Here is an 18494-nt window from a genome sequence, read left to right on the forward strand (position 1 = left end):
TAGTTATATTTCCCTGTAAGATCAGTTATTAGACTCATCATGTGCTTTATCAGGAATACCATACTAATACTGGACAGGGCCTCCCTTTGCTCTCAAAACAGCCTCAGCTCTCTGCATTGAAAACTGTCCTTTGAAATTCTGGTTCATGTTGATGTGATTGCATCATCATGCTGCAAATATCCCATTCAGCCACATTGGATTCAGATCTGGTGACATGCTGGTGACGGGGGAGACCACTGAAGTACACTGAACTCATTGTCATGTCCATGAAACCAGTTTGAGATGACTTTTGCTTTGTGACATGGTGCATTATCATGCTGGAAGTAGATATTAGAAAATGAGTAAACTGTGGCCATAAAGTGCCAAAGTTGCCCAAATGTGTCAAGAAAACATTCCCCACAACAATACACAACCACCACCAGTCTGTACTGTTGACAAAAGGCATGTTGGGTCCATGGATTCATGCTGATGACACCAAATTCTGACCCTATCATCTGTGTACCTAGCAGAAATCCAGATTCATCAGCCCAGGCTACGTTTTGGCAGTCAGTGAACTGGCCTGTGTTGGTGAGCCTGCAGCCTCAGATTTCTGTTCTTGGCTGACAGGAACGCAATGTGGTCTTCTGCTGCCATTCTGCCTCAAGTTCTGACATGTTGTGCATTCTGAAATGCTTTCTGCTCACCACAGTTGTAAAGAGTGGTTATTTGAGTTACCATAGCCTGTCTGTCAGATTGAACCAGTCTTGCTATTCTCCTCTGACGTCTGTCATCTGCGAGGCCATCTGCAGAACTGCCACTCACTGGATGGCTTTTGTTTTTCACACCATTCTGAATAAATTTTAGACCCTGAGACATAGTGCCTGAAAATCCCGGGAGATGTGAACATTAACTGAAGCTCCTAACCTGTATCTGCACAATTGTATGCACTGTACTGCTGCCATATGACTGGCTGATTGGGTATGCATGAATAGGCAGGTGTGCAGGTGTTCCTAATAAAGTGCTCGATGAGTGTCTAATCATGCCAAGAGGCAAATGGATTTTGCTCAGCCACTCTCTGGTGTGATTGGGCCCATATAGGGGAGAGAAAGAGAGAGACAGCCTCTCAGAAAGAGAGGGTCGATGAGGGAGGTGGAGGGGGAATACTGTGAAAAGATGGAACAAGTACAATTACTTCAATAAACGTACATCGACAGGACATCTTATTATCATTGACCTTTTATGTATTATTCAAGAATTTGCTCAGTCCACCAGAGTTGAAATATAGATTGTGTGCCTATACTCTGTGTGTGTGTGTGGGTGTGTGTAAATATATATGTGTGTGTGCCTGTGAATACATGTAGCCCAATGTTCATTCTCTTGTTCAGTATGGATTGGACTCGACTGTTTTATTAATGGATCAATTGTGTTTCTGCATCATCAACCTTTCAAAGCCCACTAAGGGTGTATTGATCTCAGCACAAAATACACACAAAAAGGTGGGCTGGAGAAATGTGAATTCATTGATCTATAAGTTACCAGGGAAATGAATAGCCACTAAAAAGTTCTCACAGGAGAGCAGGGGGAAGGATTATTTGAAAAGTTCAGTGCATATTCTCCATCACCTATATCCATAATTTTAGTAAACGAAAGGGGATGAATTATTCACATTATTCATGTCAGAAGTATCATTACAATAACACTTCAGCCTCAATCAGTTAGTTTGTGAGTAGTGGAGGAAGTATTCAGATCCTTCACATAAATAAAAGTACCACACAACAACACAACCAAACTAACTGACTGAGGCAGCAATATCCCAGCAGCCTCCTTGTTCTGCTGAATAAAATTATTGTTTTTGTCACTGGTGTCTGGTGGTAATATGTAGGATGTTACTCTTTAATAAAAAGGTCTTTCTCTGTAGGAATACTATCTGAGTCCTATCAGTGGACGTGCTTTGATGCAGACAATTGCCCACTGGATTACATTGCAGCAGCTGTTCAAGATGGCCGGGTACATAATTCTTGCTCAATAATGCAACGATTCTAAAGATCTTTGTCCTAATCAATCATTTACATAACAAGGGAAAATAAGGCCTAAATTTAACAAACCCCAGAGTTATCCCCCACAAATTAGCAATAAACATATTCAGCTAAGGTTATGGGAATCTCATTAGTTTTGTAAGTATTTGGTAATAAACCAAAGAATTTGACTGATGATGGCATTAGAAATAAAAGTAAAGGGATCAACAAAATTATTAAAATTCATCCTCTGGGGACTGATTGTCTTTAACAGTTTGAATGGCAGTCTGTCCAATAGTTGTTGAGACATTTCACTAAAAATCACAGGTGCCCACCTCATTGCATCAGTAGGATTCAACCTCTGAAGACCATGAAAGTCTGTAAAACATTTACCGATAAGGTGTTTGTAGGTTGTAATAACCTCAAAGGCTGTTCCCAGTTGTTTGTTTGTTTGTTTTTTTTAAAGAGCCATGAAGCCAGACTGAGTAATTAAAAATTAAAGGAGCACTAATTTCTCTGACTGGCAAATTTCCCTGAAGAAGTTTATCTAATATTTACCAAATTTAATAGGCAAAGACAATACCCACACATACACACCGTACTGCCCCCCAGAAGAACAAGCTGTAATGACCTTATTTCAAAATGGGTAGTAATTCCAACAAACTGCCATGGGTGGAGCAGAAACGGTTATGGAGCCACTGAGTTTATTTCCCAGGAGTGTTATGAACTCTAGTTTAGGACCCCAATGCAGAGAACACACACACAGGTAGGTACCAACAGATGGCTCTTTAATCAGGCACTGATGAAAAACACAGGAACAATAGGCAGGCAGCGTGGCAGGCGACTGGCTGACTAAAGAAAGTACTGAAGACACGAGGAACAGAAAACGCTGCCACTGGAGAACACAGGTAGCCACAGAGAACAGGAGAATCCAAAAACACAGGTAGCGTTGAGAGCTTGCACACTGGATACAGCAAGGAATACTCTGGCAAAGGGCTGGGGTGAAGGCCGGGCTTAAGAAGGCGAAGAGAGAACGAGCGGAGTGGAAACAGGTGTGTGTAATCAGCCAGCAGGAGGAGACAGCCACACCCCTAGCAACACACCAGCTCTGCAACCAAACAGAAAAAAGGGAAGGGGGAACAGAGAGAAAAAGCACAACACAAAGACAAACTAACCCAAACCATAACAGTACCCCCCCTCAACGGACGCCTCCTGGCGGCCTACCAGGCTTGTCGGGATGCCTGGTGTAAAAGTCATTAATGAGTTCAGGGTCCAGGATGAGTGAGCGAGTGATCCAGGAACGTTCCTCTGGCCCGTACCCCTCCCAGTCCACCAGGTATTGAAAGCCCCGACCCCGCTTCCGCACATCCAACAGCTGCCGGACAGTGAACGCAGGGTGGTCATCGATGATTCGGGGGGTGGAGGGGGTTCGGCCGGAGGGCACAGAGGACTGGTGGAGACAGGCTTGAGCAGGGAGACATGAAAAGACGGGTGGATATTGAGGGAGGGGGGCAACTGGAGTCTCACCACACTGGGGTTGATGATGCGGTCGATAGTGTATGGGCCGATGTATCTGGGGGAGAGTTTGCGGGAGTCAGACCTGAGAGGAAGATCACGGGTGGAAAGCCAGACCTTCTGGCCGGGTTGATACAGGGGAGCAGGAGTGCGGTGACGATCAGCCAACCTCTGGTTCCGAGCCGCAGTACGGGCTAGAGCTGCTTGGGCTTCACGCCAGACTTGGCGGGCACGCTGGAGGTGCGCCTGCACCGAGGGAACTGCCACTTCGGTCTCCTGAGCAGGGAAGAGAGGAGGCTGAAAGCCATTAGCAGCCATAAAAGGAGACATACCTGTGGCTGAGCTGACCAGGGAGTTGTGAGCATATTCGATCCAGGGAAGGTGGGAAGACCAGGAGACTGGGTGATTAGAGGCAACACAGCGAAGGGCTGCCTCCAGATCCTGGTTGGCCCGCTCAGTCTGGCCATTAGTCTGGGGATGGTAACCAGAGGATAGACTGGCTGTAGCCCCCACAGCTCGGCAAAAAGCCTGCCAAACTCTGGAGGAAAACTGAGGTCCTCTGTCGGAGATGATGTCCTGGGGGATTCCATGAAGCCTGAACACATGCTGAATGAGTAGATTAGCAGTCTCTAGGGCAGAGGGAAGTTTAGAGAGCGGGATAAAATGGACAGACTTGGAGAATCGGTCAATAACAGTGAGAATGGTGTTGTTACCATCAGATGGTGGCAGTCCAGTGACGAAGTCCACGGCAATGTGAGACCAGGGACGATGGGGTATGGGAAGAGGGCGTAGGAGACCAGCAGGAGCACGATGAGAAGACTTGTTCCGGGCACAGACTGAGCAGGCAGAGACGAACTCCTTAGTGTCAGCGGACATGGAGGGCCACCAGAAACGCTGACGAAGCAGAGCCAGGGTCCGGTGAAACCCAGGATGGCATGCCACCTTGGAGGAGTGCCCCCACTGGAGCACAGGGGAACGGACAGGCTCTGGGACAAACAGGCGGTTGGGAGGACCACCCTCCGGGGTAGGATGATCAGACAGGGCCTCCTGGACCAGCTGCTCAATCTCCCACCTGGCAGCTCCCACCACACAGGAGGAAGGCAGAATGGTGTCCACCGCAGGACCTTCAACGGGGGAAGAGAACTGGCGAGAGAGGGCATCAGGCTTGGCGTTCCTGGAGCCTGGCCGGTAGGTGAGGGTGAAGTTAAATCGGCCCAGGAACAAAGCCCACCGAGCCTGACGGGAGTTGAGTCTGCGGGCAGAACGGAGGTAAGACAGGTTCTTATGGTCAGTCCAAACAATAAAAGGGTGTGTAGAACCCTCCAGCCAGTGCCTCCACTCCTGGAGGGCCAGCACCACTGCCAGCAGCTCCCGATTCCCCACATCATAGTTCCTCTCCGCAGGTGTGAGACGGCGGGAGAAGAACGCACAGGGGTGGAGTTTCTGGTCAGAGGTGGACCGTTGAGACAGGACCGCTCCCACACCAGAGTCCGAGGCATCAACCTCTACAACAAACTGGACAGAGGGATCAGGGTGACACAACACGGGAGCAGAGGAAAATAAACTCTTTAACTTAGTAAAAGCGGCCTCAGCCGCAGGGGACCAAACAAAAGGTGATTTGACAGAGGTTAACTTAGTAAGAGGTGCAGCCACTCTACTGTAATCGCGAATGAATCTGCGGTAGAAATTAGCGAACCCAAGATACCGCTGTAGTTGCTTCCTGTCGGTGGGAGTGGGCCATTCAACCACTGCCTTAATCTTGGCAGGGTCAGACCTGACCTGCCCTTTTTCCACCACAAAGCCCAGGAAACTGACTGAGGGGACATGAAACTCACACTTCTCGGCTTTAACAAAAAGACGGTTCTCCAAAAGTCTTTGCAAAACTAGCCGGACGTGTTGTACATGTTCATCAGGGGTGCGGGAGAAAATCAAAATGTCATCCAGGTAGACAAAAACAAACCGGTTGAGCATATCACGGAGGACATCGTTGATGAGACATTGGAAGACAGCAGGTGCGTTGGTTAACCCAAAAGGCATGACAAGGTACTCAAAATGACCGAGAGGAGTGTTGAATCCGGTCTTCCATTCATCCCCCTCCTTGATCCGCACCAAGTGGTAAGCATTACGTAGATCCAACTTGGTGAAGATGGTGGCCTGGTGGAGGGAAGCGAAGGCAGAATCGATCAGGGGAAGAGGGTACTTATTCTTAACAGTGATCTCATTAAGTCCCCTGTAGTCTACACAGGGCCGAAGAGTCTTGTCCTTCTTTTCTACAAAAAAAAATCCTGCTCCCAAGGGCGAAGAGGAAGGACGGATGAGACCTGCTGCCAGAGAGTCAGAGATGTAGGTCTCCATAGCCTCCCTTTCAGGCTTGGAGAGGTTATAGAGCTTGCTGGATGGATAGGGGGCTCCAGGGAGCAGATCAATACTGCAGTCATAAGGTCTATGAGGAGGCAGAGATTGAGCCCGGTCCCTGCTGAACACCTCCTGGAGGTCATGATACTGCTGGGGAACTGAGGAAAGATCTATGGGTTTAGGGGTTCCAGGAGCAGAGATGGTGGTGGGAATGGCCGAGTGGAGACAGTGGGAGTGACAAAATAAACTCCAATTAGTAATGGATAGAGTGGACCAGTCTATGTGTGGGTTGTGGAGCTTGAGCCAGGGAAGGCCTAATACCAGAGAAGAAGATGGTGAGGGGATTATGAAAAAGGAAATATCTTCTCGATGATTGCCAGAGAGGAGCAGGGACACAGGAATAGTTCGGAGAGTGACATGGGCCAGAAGGCGACCATCGAGGGCAAAAACGTCCTTGGGTTCAGGAAGGGGTTCTGAGGGGATGTCAAAACGGGAAACAATACCAGAGTCTATGAAATTGTCGTCCGAACCAGAGTCCACTAGGACAGGGAGAGGAATGCCCTCTTTAGACCAGGAAACAGTCCCTTTCAGAGAAAAACGTTTGGAGGATGGGGGAACAGCAGAAGTTCGGCTCACCAACGTTCCCCTAGAGGTTGATGAGCCAAATCTTTTGGTCGTAAGGGACAGAGAGCGAGGACATGACCCTCACCACCACAGTAGAGGCACAGTCTCTGGAGGAAGCGGCGTTGACGTTCAGTGGGGGTGAGTCTCATCCTCCCCAACTGCATAGGCTCCTCTCTGCAGGGGGAGGAAGAGGCAGCTGGGGGAGATGTACAGGCAGAAGGTGGCTCCGGAGGAGGGCAAGGTACCATGGGACCAGAGGGTCAAGGGGACTTTGATCGAAGGGAAGGGGCCCTAATTCTGACTGCCCTTTCCCTGCGTCTCTCGCTAAGGCGATTGTCCAAACGGATAGCCAAGGAGATTAGCTCCTCCAGAGAAGAGGTCTCATCCCGAGAAGCAAGTTCATCTTTGAGTTCCTCACTGAGCCCTTGCAGAAATAACCCTTGTAAAGCCCCTTCATCCCACCCACACTCGGCAGCGAGAATGCGGAAATCTACTGAATAAGCAGCTACCGTGAGGGATCCCTGACGTAGGGAGAGTAGCCGGTTACCAGCTACCTTGCCCCGGAGTGGGTGGTCGAAAACTCTACGGAACTCACAGCAAAAAGAATGGTATGTTTGCCAAGCAGGTGAGTTAGCATTAGCTGTGGCTACTGCCCATGCTGACGCCTTCCCTGAAAGTAAGCTACTAACAAAAGCGATCTTGGACCTGTCGGTTGAGTAGGATAAGGGCTGCTGGTCAAAAACTAATGAACACTGGTGGAGAAACTGACTACAAGACCCTACTTCTCCTGAATACCTGACCGGAGTGGGGATAAAGGGCTCACGAGGAAGGCTGGGCAGGGTAGGAGAAGTAGTCGGGGCTGGAGGATGGACTGGTGGAGCCGAAGAGGGAACAGGAGCCGCCAGAGAGGTAAGCTGCGTGGAGACCTGGTCCAGGCGGGCGTCGAGTTGGGTCATGCTGGAGGCCAGGCAGAGCAGCTTGTCCGTGATATCCTTCAGAGCATCCTCATGTTGGCCCACCCGTGCTCCTTGAGAGGTGAGAGCGAGTTTTACCCTCTCAATCTCTGCGGGGTCCATGCTTGGCCAGAGTATTCTGTTATGAACTCTAGTTTAGGACCCCAATGCAGAGAACACACACACAGGTAGGTACCAACAGATGGCTCTTTAATCAGGCACTGATGAAAAACACAGGAACAATAGGCAGGCAGCGTGGCAGGCGACTGGCTGACTAAAGAAAGTACTGAAGACACGAGGAACAGAAAACGCTGCCACTGGAGAACACAGGTAGCCACAGAGAACAGGAGAATCCAAAAACACAGGTAGCGTTGAGAGCTTGCACACTGGATACAGCAAGGAATACTCTGGCAAAGGGCTGGGGTGAAGGCCGGGCTTAAGAAGGCGAAGAGAGAACGAGCGGAGTGGAAACAGGTGTGTGTAATCAGCCAGCAGGAGGAGACAGCCACACCCCTAGCAACACACCAGCTCTGCAACCAAACAGAAAAAAGGGAAGGGGGAACAGAGAGAAAAAGCACAACACAAAGACAAACTAACCCAAACCATAACAAGGAGTCTATTATCACTGAAGTAGCCATAGATATATTAAGCCTTGAAGCAGAAAAAGCATCATGTGATCCATGACTGTTTTTGTAATAGTTGCTAGTACCACAGCATTATATGAAATTTAAATGGAATTCTTCTTTCATTTTTGACCAACATGCTTGAATTGGGGCCATCTCTAAGAATCCCTAATGGTATAAATTCACTTCATGGGTGCTCTTTTTTTTTTTCCTCACTGACCATCCTGTTTGCTGTGGTATTTTATGTGATTTCTGCTGAGATTCCCCTGCACACAGCTGCTAATGGCTGCTCTGAATATTGAATCTGATGCATCACCATGGTCCCTTTCATTTTATTTGAGAACGGAGGACAAGTGTTCCTCAATCCCCTCGTGTAGACCCTTGTTTTATAAGCCCACATGAGAAGAGGAGGCAACATTGCTTGTCGTCCAAATGGACTTTTCATTAGGATACAGAATGGGTTCGGGTCACAGCCACAGCACAGCTGATCAAATCTCAAACAATGGAGCTGCTGGCTCTGCTCCAGGTCTTTGTTTACTGCTGAGAGTCCAGGTGTGTATGTGAGTGTGTGTGCTTATGTTGGCTTAATCTGAGCCTGCATGTGAGTATGAGCCACCGTGTGATCTGATGCATTAAGTATGTTACTGTGAAATTTGACCATCAGTGATTTATTACATAAGGCTATGAAGATGGTTTTTACATTTAGTTTTCTCACACAGACCATAGAATAATTACTTTGTGATTACAGGAAATTAAAGTTAAAAGTAATAGTAACCAAGAGTTAGATGAGGGGAAAGATACTGTCTTATCTCTTTGTTCTGTAAAAGGCTATAGCCAGCAACCCAGTTAGCTTAGCATAAGAACCGGAAACAGCTTACCAGTTATTATGTGATGGTTTGATCTGTACAAAAACAGAAATGTATTAAAAGACTATATGCTGCTTCTTAGTTGGGAATAGTAACTTCTTGTAAACTCTGCTGGTCACCTCTTAGAACCGGTGATAACAAGACTTGTCACTTTTACACTTTGGTTTATGGTTAGCGGATTTTGTCACCTTTGGATGCAGTTAAGTTTCAGTCTTTATGCAGAGTTATCTGACTGCTGGTACTCTAGTCTCTTCTCATCTGTTCTGATCTCTTCTCAAGTGTATGACCCATATGTTTTCCTTTAGGTGGAAATCATAAGATAAGTAGCTTTGTTTTGTAGCTGTTTCTTAGAGCATATCATATAATTTTTGTCAGTAGATGGAATTTGCACAGATGTAATGGAACTGTAGATGTTCAAACTTCAATTTTTTGCCAGCAGTGAGCTTTTAATTGCACACTCTAGCCTTTCATAAATTTTCTGTTGACTGATTTTTCCATTTAGAATGTGTGTTTATTCACGTCTGGATTTTGTTCTTTGTGATTCACACTGCAAAGCATAAAAACAAAATTCACTTTATGAGGAAAATGTTTTGTAACTTGCTGAATTGGCTCCTGTTGGATCATTTTGTTATTCATGGCCCTGGTTATCAAATGTCAAAATCCATGTCCTTAAACAATAAGTCATAATATTTTATGTCTAGTTGCAGGCCAGTGTTTGGTACAATAATATTAGATTTCTTTTTGCTCTCTCCCCTTCCCCTCATTTCACGGACATTATGCTCTGTGAGTGGGCTGAGAATAGAGAGGAAAAACCGTCCAATCCAAATTGTTCCCTTTTTTCCACAGATTTATTGTAGTTCTTTGATAGGAAAACAAATGTGAGCGTGGCAGTGGGACATTAGGTGGTTAGAGGTTGTAAATCAGACACTGATTAAATCAGTCTGGACCAGAGTTGTCCATTTGCTTTGAGTGCAAAACTGACCTGATTTGGGTGATTTTCCTGACAGGTCTGTATATCACTGGGGGTGTAATGGCACTGTGGCACATTTCACACCATTAAAGCTATCTGTGGCTCTATTATACTTCCAAGCTACAGCATCCTCGACAGCACTTACAAGACTTGGGGAAAATTTTCAACTGCAAATGGTGAGCATCATATCTTGTTGGCCACGTCTTGTCAGGATGAGGGAGCTGCTGACACGTTAGCATCTGCCTTTCTCTTCCTATGTGGTCCCGTCTAAAAAAATCTGTCCTTTTTTCTCCTGCTGAGTTTTCTGTTTTTGTGAAACACAGATTTGAATAAAAGAAAGCACCACACGCTTTGTTCTTTTCCCTCTTGCAGCATTTCATCAGGCGAGTGCTTTTTCTTCCTTTTGAAAAGTCAGACCTGTCAAGGCCAGTTTAAAACTGAATACCTTTTCTCCTGTTTTCTCTCTCCTCTGTGCTGCTGGGAGGTAGAAGGTCATCATGCTGCAGTATTTCAGGTTCCCCTATAATCAAGAAGAAGTGGACACAAAAATAAATGTTTTAATGAATTAATCCACTTACACTCTGAAAACATTTTGTGTTGTTATTAGTAGATGTCAGAGTAGGAACTAGAAGTCATCCATTGTGAAATGTTACATGTAGGCTACATCTAAGTGCCATTTCTCATTGCTGACCAGATAATACAACTTATGGTGCTGCAGTTTTTTATGTGAATGAAGCGCTGCAGATTTTGAATGTGGCATCAGCAGTTGAATTTACCATGAATTACCTACCTACAATACATAGTCTTCTGATACAATACAAATATGATGGGATAATAAAATCAGGAGTAATGATATTATAAAGCACTTTTAGTGCTTTTATTCATGCACACTCAAGGTTTCAGAATAAAACACTGTTAAACTCATTCATAACACATAATGATACTCTAAAACCATTCATCATTCTCGTAAAATGAAATGGAAATCATTTGTACTGTGTTTCCTAAAACCACTGCCAAAATTTGAACAAAAGCTCTTTGATCGTGTAATAGCATGCAGCACTTAAGGCCTTTATGCTTGAATAGTGTAAATTGTTACCTTTCATTTTAATGTAATTTTAAGATGTGTGAGTACAGGCCCAGCGTTGGGCAAGTAAAGCTGTTTTATGATGACTTAACAATGAACAAAACACAGGACTTTCACACAGGAGACCACGGTCCTAGTGCTAGTGTAACAACCTTTCCACAACCTTGACCATGTTTGTTACTGTAACCATAATGACAAAGGTCCGCTAAGCTCAAAGAAGTACTTATTTTAACCAGTAACCGCAGACTTTTCCTCAACATAACCATGCCGTTTTTGTGCCTAAACCTGACTGAGTGGTCTGGTATGCCTGTTGCTAGATGCACAACCTAGAGGTCATATTGTATATGAGGGACAAGCAACCTATATGGTCATTTAAGTTGCAAGACTTGATGCATAAAAAAGTTGTATTTTACATTAAAAACTCTCCTTAGTGTGGCTACAGCCTATCTCCACATAAACCAGGCTGTAGGTGCTTTGTTTCTGTACAGCTTTAATGATATATAAATTGACCTTTTAACATAACAGCATTTTGTTGGAACTGTAATGTTTTTTGTCTGTATTGGCCTGTGAGCTCTGAGCTAACCCATATCCTTTTATAGCTCCTTAAAGCCAATTGTGAGAGTGTGTTAGAGGGCAGCTATATGAATCCAATCAAATGCTCATTGTATAGTAGCTTGTTTAGTATTCACAAAGCATTTGGAATCAGGCTGCAGTCTGCCATCATGGGTAGAACATGGGGCTCGACCTTGTTTTTCATATTATTCGAATTGCCACACATTATCATATGTTACGTAGCTATTCTTGTCAAGTGCAGACACCATTATAATCTGTGGACATTCAGGAAGACAGACGCTACTATAATTAGACCAATCTGCATGCGCACTGTGTGTTTTACACTGTTAGTTCTGAGATTTAAGATGCAAATCGAAGCCCACAAATCCTTAAGAGTCACCTAACGAACCTCTTAATGCAAGCTTTGATTGCATTTCACTTGTCATGAAAAGTGATTTGAAAGCTCTTCTGTCTGCATTAAATCTCCATAATGAAGTCAGACAAAAATGCCATGGCTATTAGCACATGGATTACAATTTTTAATCTGCTGAAGCTCATTATGTTGAGGCTCATGTGCAGGGAGGGAGATTATTCTGAGGAGAAATTGCCATATTTCTTTTAATATTGGACAGAGCATCTGTTGTTTACTATGATGAGACTGAATATCACTGTGTGGCAGGACAGCAGCATACAGTACCTGGCACTGTTCACACTGCGATGTACTATATGTAGTGGGAACTTTATATCATGTTAATATTTTCTGCAACAATGCTTGACTAACACTCCCTCATCTCTTGCCCAATGCATGCTGGGATAGGCTCCCACAACTGTGCAAATGACAAGTAGATATAGATAGAGGATGAAATATTTTGATACAGTTTAAATATTCTGCTAAAATGAGACAAAAGAAGACAAAGCAGTTATTAATTGGTATGAAACAGCAATGTAGACAGTGTAAGAACAGGGATCACTTAAAATATGATTTCTTTCATTCTTAAATTTGTAAAACATTTTTCTTTATAAATTAAATTGGTGATAAAGTGCAGGTGTATATTTTAACTAATTAGCATGGGATATTCTCAAATATAAAAAAAAAAACAAAAAAAAAAAACAAAAAACTTATTGGATTGCAGCAAAAACACCAAAGTGTGTCAACTATTAAAGGAATAATTCAGTATTTTGGGAAATACTCAAGAGTGTAAAGAGTGTGAGGAGAAAGTCAATACCAATACAGTTAGATTGCCCGGCAACCAGTGGAGACCAGTACTTTTACACCTGAGTTTTTGTATTATTCACACAAATGAAATATAATGCATGTGGTATGGAGGTGTTGTCACCCTTGGACAGAGCCTGGCTAGCTGTTTCCCACTGCTCCCACTCTTTATACTAAGGTAAGCTAACTGTCTCCGGCTTTATATTTCAGCCAAGAAATTGATATTGAGCTTCTGGTCTAACTCTCAGTAAGAAATCACATAAGCATATTTCCAGGATGTTGAACTAGACAGAGTGTGATTAGTCCTAGATGACAAAAGTCTGTCAAGACTGTGTGTGTATATGTGTTGGAAAATCTTTTGTTTCTAAGTCTTCATTTACTTGGCAACTTGAATTTAAACAAATCAAATACGAAAGTATAACAAAGTCGACTTTCCAACATGGTCCAAAGAAAACTGTAGATGTGGCGGCTCCCTAACTTAAAAGACCTAACAAGCGAAGAAGTAAACCCCAGCTGTAGCCTATAGGTTTTAAAAGCCTCCTTACATTTTCCACCTAAACTTTTCTGTCAAGTTTTATTTTTCTTCTCCATCCCTGTGCAGCAGCTGCAAATATCCAGCAGTAACAACAGCTGACCTTGTGGGTCCTGCCTCTTGACAGTGCTCTGTGTTTGTCTCTGTGTTATTCTATAAATACAAGATAAGGGCCATGGCAGATCCCATGTGTAGCTGTGTGGTTAATTGAGACGTAGCATCAGTGACCCCGGTGTATGCCCAAGCCCTCCACACCACCGCCTATCACTCATGCTGGGTAATTGGTAGCACTGCAGCTGCAGACAGCTAACATCTGTAAAAAACTGAGGAGCAATGACTGACAGAGCTCAGTTTAAGAGTCTCTTTTAGACAAATGTGTTAAATATTTTGTATAAAGGTATACAGTGCTCATTTACTTGTTTGCCAAAAGCTGCACTAGGCAAGATTCTCACTTTTCATCAGCCAAAAACACAAATTGCTAATGGAAAAAAAAAAAAAAAATCCCACTGAAACTGAAACATCATAAATCCTCCCTGCACCAAAATAAAAGTGTAGTGTGAAATAAATGCTCCTTCATCTACCAAAGGAGAGTGAAACACAAACTCTCTCTCAGAAACATGGGCTGTATCTGAAAAAAGTCCCCATTTCACTCATCCACCACTCCCTATAAAATAGTCACCTACTCTATAGTGAGCACAATATTTAGAATTCATACACTGTGTCATCACTGACAGGTGGTGTGAACTGTGGCCTTCATATTTTTTAAAATGCAGCGTGTTGCGTTGTGATATTCCAAAATGATAGAACGCAGTATTCATGCCATTTTTGTTCCATTTAAATGCGTGTAAGTGTAAGTGTAGAGCAAAACCTCAGAATTCAGACACTCAAAACAAAAAGGACAGTAAATATAATGCACTAAATAAGGATTTATTTCAGACACAAGCTGACTTGAAGCATCAGAGACTTGTTTACTTTTTCATTACAAAACTGTGATCTGTCCCTAACTTTAATCAGCCTAAACCTAACAACACATGAGACACTGGGAGTGAATCCTGAATGGAAACAAATGTGCCAGTCAACATAACCCAGGCAGCAGTTATGTTTCCTCCAGAATAGCAAATTAGCAGAACCCTCAGTGTGTTTTGTTGGAGCCACCAATGTGCAAAACTGCCAGAGTAGATCTGAGCAGGGGTTTAAAATGATACTAAGTAAACAACAATAAACAAACACTGTGAGTATGAGGCTGTGTATTCTGTCTCATTCTCACACACAGGAATTAGCTGGGTATTCAAACATGTGAATTAATTAAAAAAAATTAAAAACATTCCCCAATCATAATCGAGCCCCTCCGCCCCTTTCTTGCATGCAATATTCATCAATCAACAGTTAATATCTTCTTTTAGATCTCTGCTTTCCTTTGAGTAGTGCGACTTTTTTTTACATTCAATTATTGCGACCCTCAAAAGAATATGCCCTCTACTGTGACTGTGTTCAGTTCCATCCTTTCTGAATTTCCACCCATGGAAGAGGTGACACAATGAACAGCCCCAGGTATTTTTTTTTCGCCCCCTCCTGAATGGGGTGGAAGTGGAGGAGGGTGTGAATATATGTGTGTGTGGAAGGGAGATGGGGTTGAGGAAGGGGTGGGGGGTGGGCTTGGGTGGGGGGGGCAGTATCCCCAGGGGAGGGCAGCACAAATCCAAGGGAACAAAAAAGCATCCATATTTGGCAGGGCTTTTGTCTCCCCTGACAGCTGAGTGTACCGAGGGGGGGCCCACAATAATGAATTGGATTAAATGTGAAAGTAAGAAAGCATGGCTCCTCAAAGGCCAGGATGGGGGTGGGGGTTGTCAGTTGGGGGTGGGAGGTATGCTAATGTGTTTACAGTTTCAACACTGAGGCGGATCAAAGATGCATTTTTAAAAAGTTGGCTCACTAGAGGAGATTAGTAACATGAAAATATAATTTCCCTATTTTTATGCTTGTTTAAAGAAGCTTCCTGGAAAATGATTGCCTCCTAAACGCTATCTGTGCTCCCCTGTTGTCTCTTATGTAGGAACATGTAAGAAAGCCCAAAGAAATTCCCTCCCTAATGAGAAAAGATGAACACGGCCCTCAGTAAATCATATATACATGAAGTGTGTAAATCACCTGTCACACACAGCCTCTAAGCTGATTAAAACACCTGATACCCAAACAGTATAGTGCACAGTACAGAGCTAATTTAATCTTCAGCCATCTTCCTCATTCTATATTCCATTACTCTACACTCTTTCAAACATGACCTTAAACCTCAAGCGGATTCCTTTTATTGCTGCACTTTAATGTATAAATCTCCCGAAGAGAGAACAGCAGTGATTTTGATTTGCATTTTATTGAGCTTTAGATTGCGCCGGGATAATGATGAGATGTGGGGGCAGCGTTAATGCTCTTAATGTTGACCACCACATTGCACCCTCTTTGTCTTCGCTGCATAGTTTCTGCTAGATCTGCTGCTTGTAATTACTTTCAGATATCCATAGCTCAGTAAAAGGACAAGCCAGGGTGACCTCACTGTGTGTCGCTGACAAGGAAAGAACACAAGAATATGAATAAAATGAATTTCTGCGTGAGTGCGCTATCACATTACTGCAGGTGACACACTGTAGACCAGATAAATATTTGCCTACACATTTACACTGCTATAACATTGGAGAAAATCAAATCTGTTTGTATTCCAATATGTAGAGCTGGGCAGATACTCTGGATTAAGCCCACCTTTAACCCCAAATTTGATTGCCCCTGAGTTTAAGCTTAGAATTGGGCCAAATTTCTGCCAGATCGGCTGTTTGAAGTTCAGTTTTAGGGGGGTCACGACACGTATAAATCTGCGATTGAATGACATGTCAAAAAGTCTGGTCGGCTGTCTTTAGTTTGGGCTACACCGTGATCTGATTTCCCACATGGCTGCTGTCAGAAGATTCATTATAAAGTGTACTGTGCTTGTTTTAATATTAGGAAATACTGGCTAATAAAACAGGACTTTGCTTCAGAACAGATAGACCTTTCCAGCCATCTGTGGGCCTGTATATTTCTTTTTTCTTATTGATTTTCTTATGTCAGCATTACTTTTTACAATACATGCTGTGTTTTTGTCAGCAGTACACACTAGGGTTATCATTAGTTATCATTAGATGTGTCTACCTCTCATAAGAACCTAATGTGATGCCTACTCCTTTGTATTAAAGGTGCTATATGCAAGTTTTTGCTATTGCTACATAGCCAACATTAGCATCAACAGATGTTTACTTACCAATCTAGAAAAAAAACAGCATCAAACTTCATTCCTTTACTTGCCCATTACTGCTATCATACTGAAGTTAACATGCTAACCAGCTAGCACTGGCCTAACTCATCTCGTAATATTACTTGTGATAGCGAGTCACTGTAGCATCTGGTGTCAGTCCAACATGAGAGGATGAAGAGGCAATGCTGCTGAAAGGGCGTATTCTAACCTCCTGTTTTAAACGCAACAATGGCGGAAGCTCTTGGTAAGTAGACAGCTCCTAAAGCTAATGTTGGCTATGTAGTGATAGCAAAAACTTATATATAGCACCTTTAAACCACTGCAGTGTGGGCTTTTAGAGGGGGATAGCTTCAGCCTTTGTGAGTATGGAGTTATGGTCAGCCTGAAATAATATCAGTTATATGTATCTAAGGTATCAAAACATCCACAAAACTAAAACCACATATGCAACATAGTCCACTTCAATAAAATACAACTAAAACTTATACCTACATATAGCTACTCACATATACTTCAATTACCTGAATTAAAAGTAAACAAAAGCCTCTGGGAGAGAGTTAGAGAGGTAAAAGAACAACATAAAAATGTGATAGAAAGACAAGATGAACAGGATTACATGAGAAAAAAAACTTTGTTGTTTGAAGAAAAATAGTCATAGTTTTGTATGTTTCAAATTAAGACTTCTAAAACAACATGGTTTTGAGGGCTTATTTTCCTGGAGGAAAATCCATTTCTTACTGTGTGTGATGGTGATTGACAGCAAGTGAACAATAACTTAATGCCGCCCTCATATGAAAACACTCAACTCAGTCATAATCAAATAACAATAAAACAGAAACTTTGACTAAAGCAAATTACAGCTTAATGTTTTCCTGTGATGAATCCTCTTGCTATGTGGAAGTTGTTTTTCATATTTTACAGGAATGAATGGCAGCTAACGGCCTCTTGAGAAGGGAGGAAACAAAACTACGCTGAGTTACAACATAAATGACTGGCACAAACACTTGTATTACTGCTTAATGCCATCCATCATTTTGTCAGTCAAATGTCATATATTTTAAACACCCGTTGAAACATTAAATTAGACGTTTATGGAGTGGAAACTGAGCTCACCCTCTCTGGTGGCCCCAGAGTTTTTCTGACATTGATGCAAGAAAGATAAAAAAAACACTGGGAGAAAGCAGTTAGCTGTAAAATGACACACTAACATTTACTGCATATATTTGATGTTTAAGCAAATAATAAGCGATTTTCTTTGATTAGGTGTTTGTATTCATGCAGCAGTTGGTTTCAGTTGAACCCTCTGTTGCTACAGCAACTGCTATTGACACCGTTCTATAGCAGTTTAGTGATCAAGCAAATATTGACAAGCATATTTTATCTGCTCCTCAAAAGCCACTGTTAGGGCATTATCTGATGGTCCTCTTTACCATAGCTGTCACGTGATTAGGATTACAAATTGAGATTTTCTGCGATATGTTTACTTCTAACCAGTTAATGTGTTTTCAATTCCAAAGTTTGGACAGGCAGGAACACAAGGCAAAAAGCAAAAGGAGCAAGCAAAGTCCAAAGCAAGCACCTGCCTGGTGGGAAAAACAGGTAGGTACAAAAGGGCTGGAACACCACAGCTGGGATGGCACAATAGACAATCTGGCAGGGCACAAGTGGACCAGTATATACGTAGACTAGGGGGGGACAGGGAATGGGGAACAGGTGAGCAGATGGCTGGGGAGAATCTGGTGACTCTCTAACCTTAGCCAAGTGCTGTGAGTGCCTGAACATAACCATAAAAAGTTTAATACTGCTCTAGTCACGACAAATGGATATTGCACTGAAAGACTGCATATCTTGCAGAAATAATATGTGACATTTTACTGATAGGTGACTTATCAGCATACTGCACCTTGTCAAATACATTAATTAACAA

General features: G+C 43.3%; 1 protein-coding gene across 1 annotated transcript in view; it reads right to left on the minus strand.

Annotated features, from left to right (window-relative positions):
• The window catches only part of LOC108901506 (LIM and calponin homology domains-containing protein 1), a 151057-nt gene that overhangs the window by 130215 nt on the left and 2348 nt on the right, over nt 1-18494 (minus strand). The window lies entirely within an intron of this gene.

The sequence above is a fragment of the Lates calcarifer genome, linkage group LG8, assembly GCF_001640805.2.
Source record: "Lates calcarifer isolate ASB-BC8 linkage group LG8, TLL_Latcal_v3, whole genome shotgun sequence".
NCBI lineage: Eukaryota > Metazoa > Chordata > Actinopteri > Centropomidae > Lates > Lates calcarifer.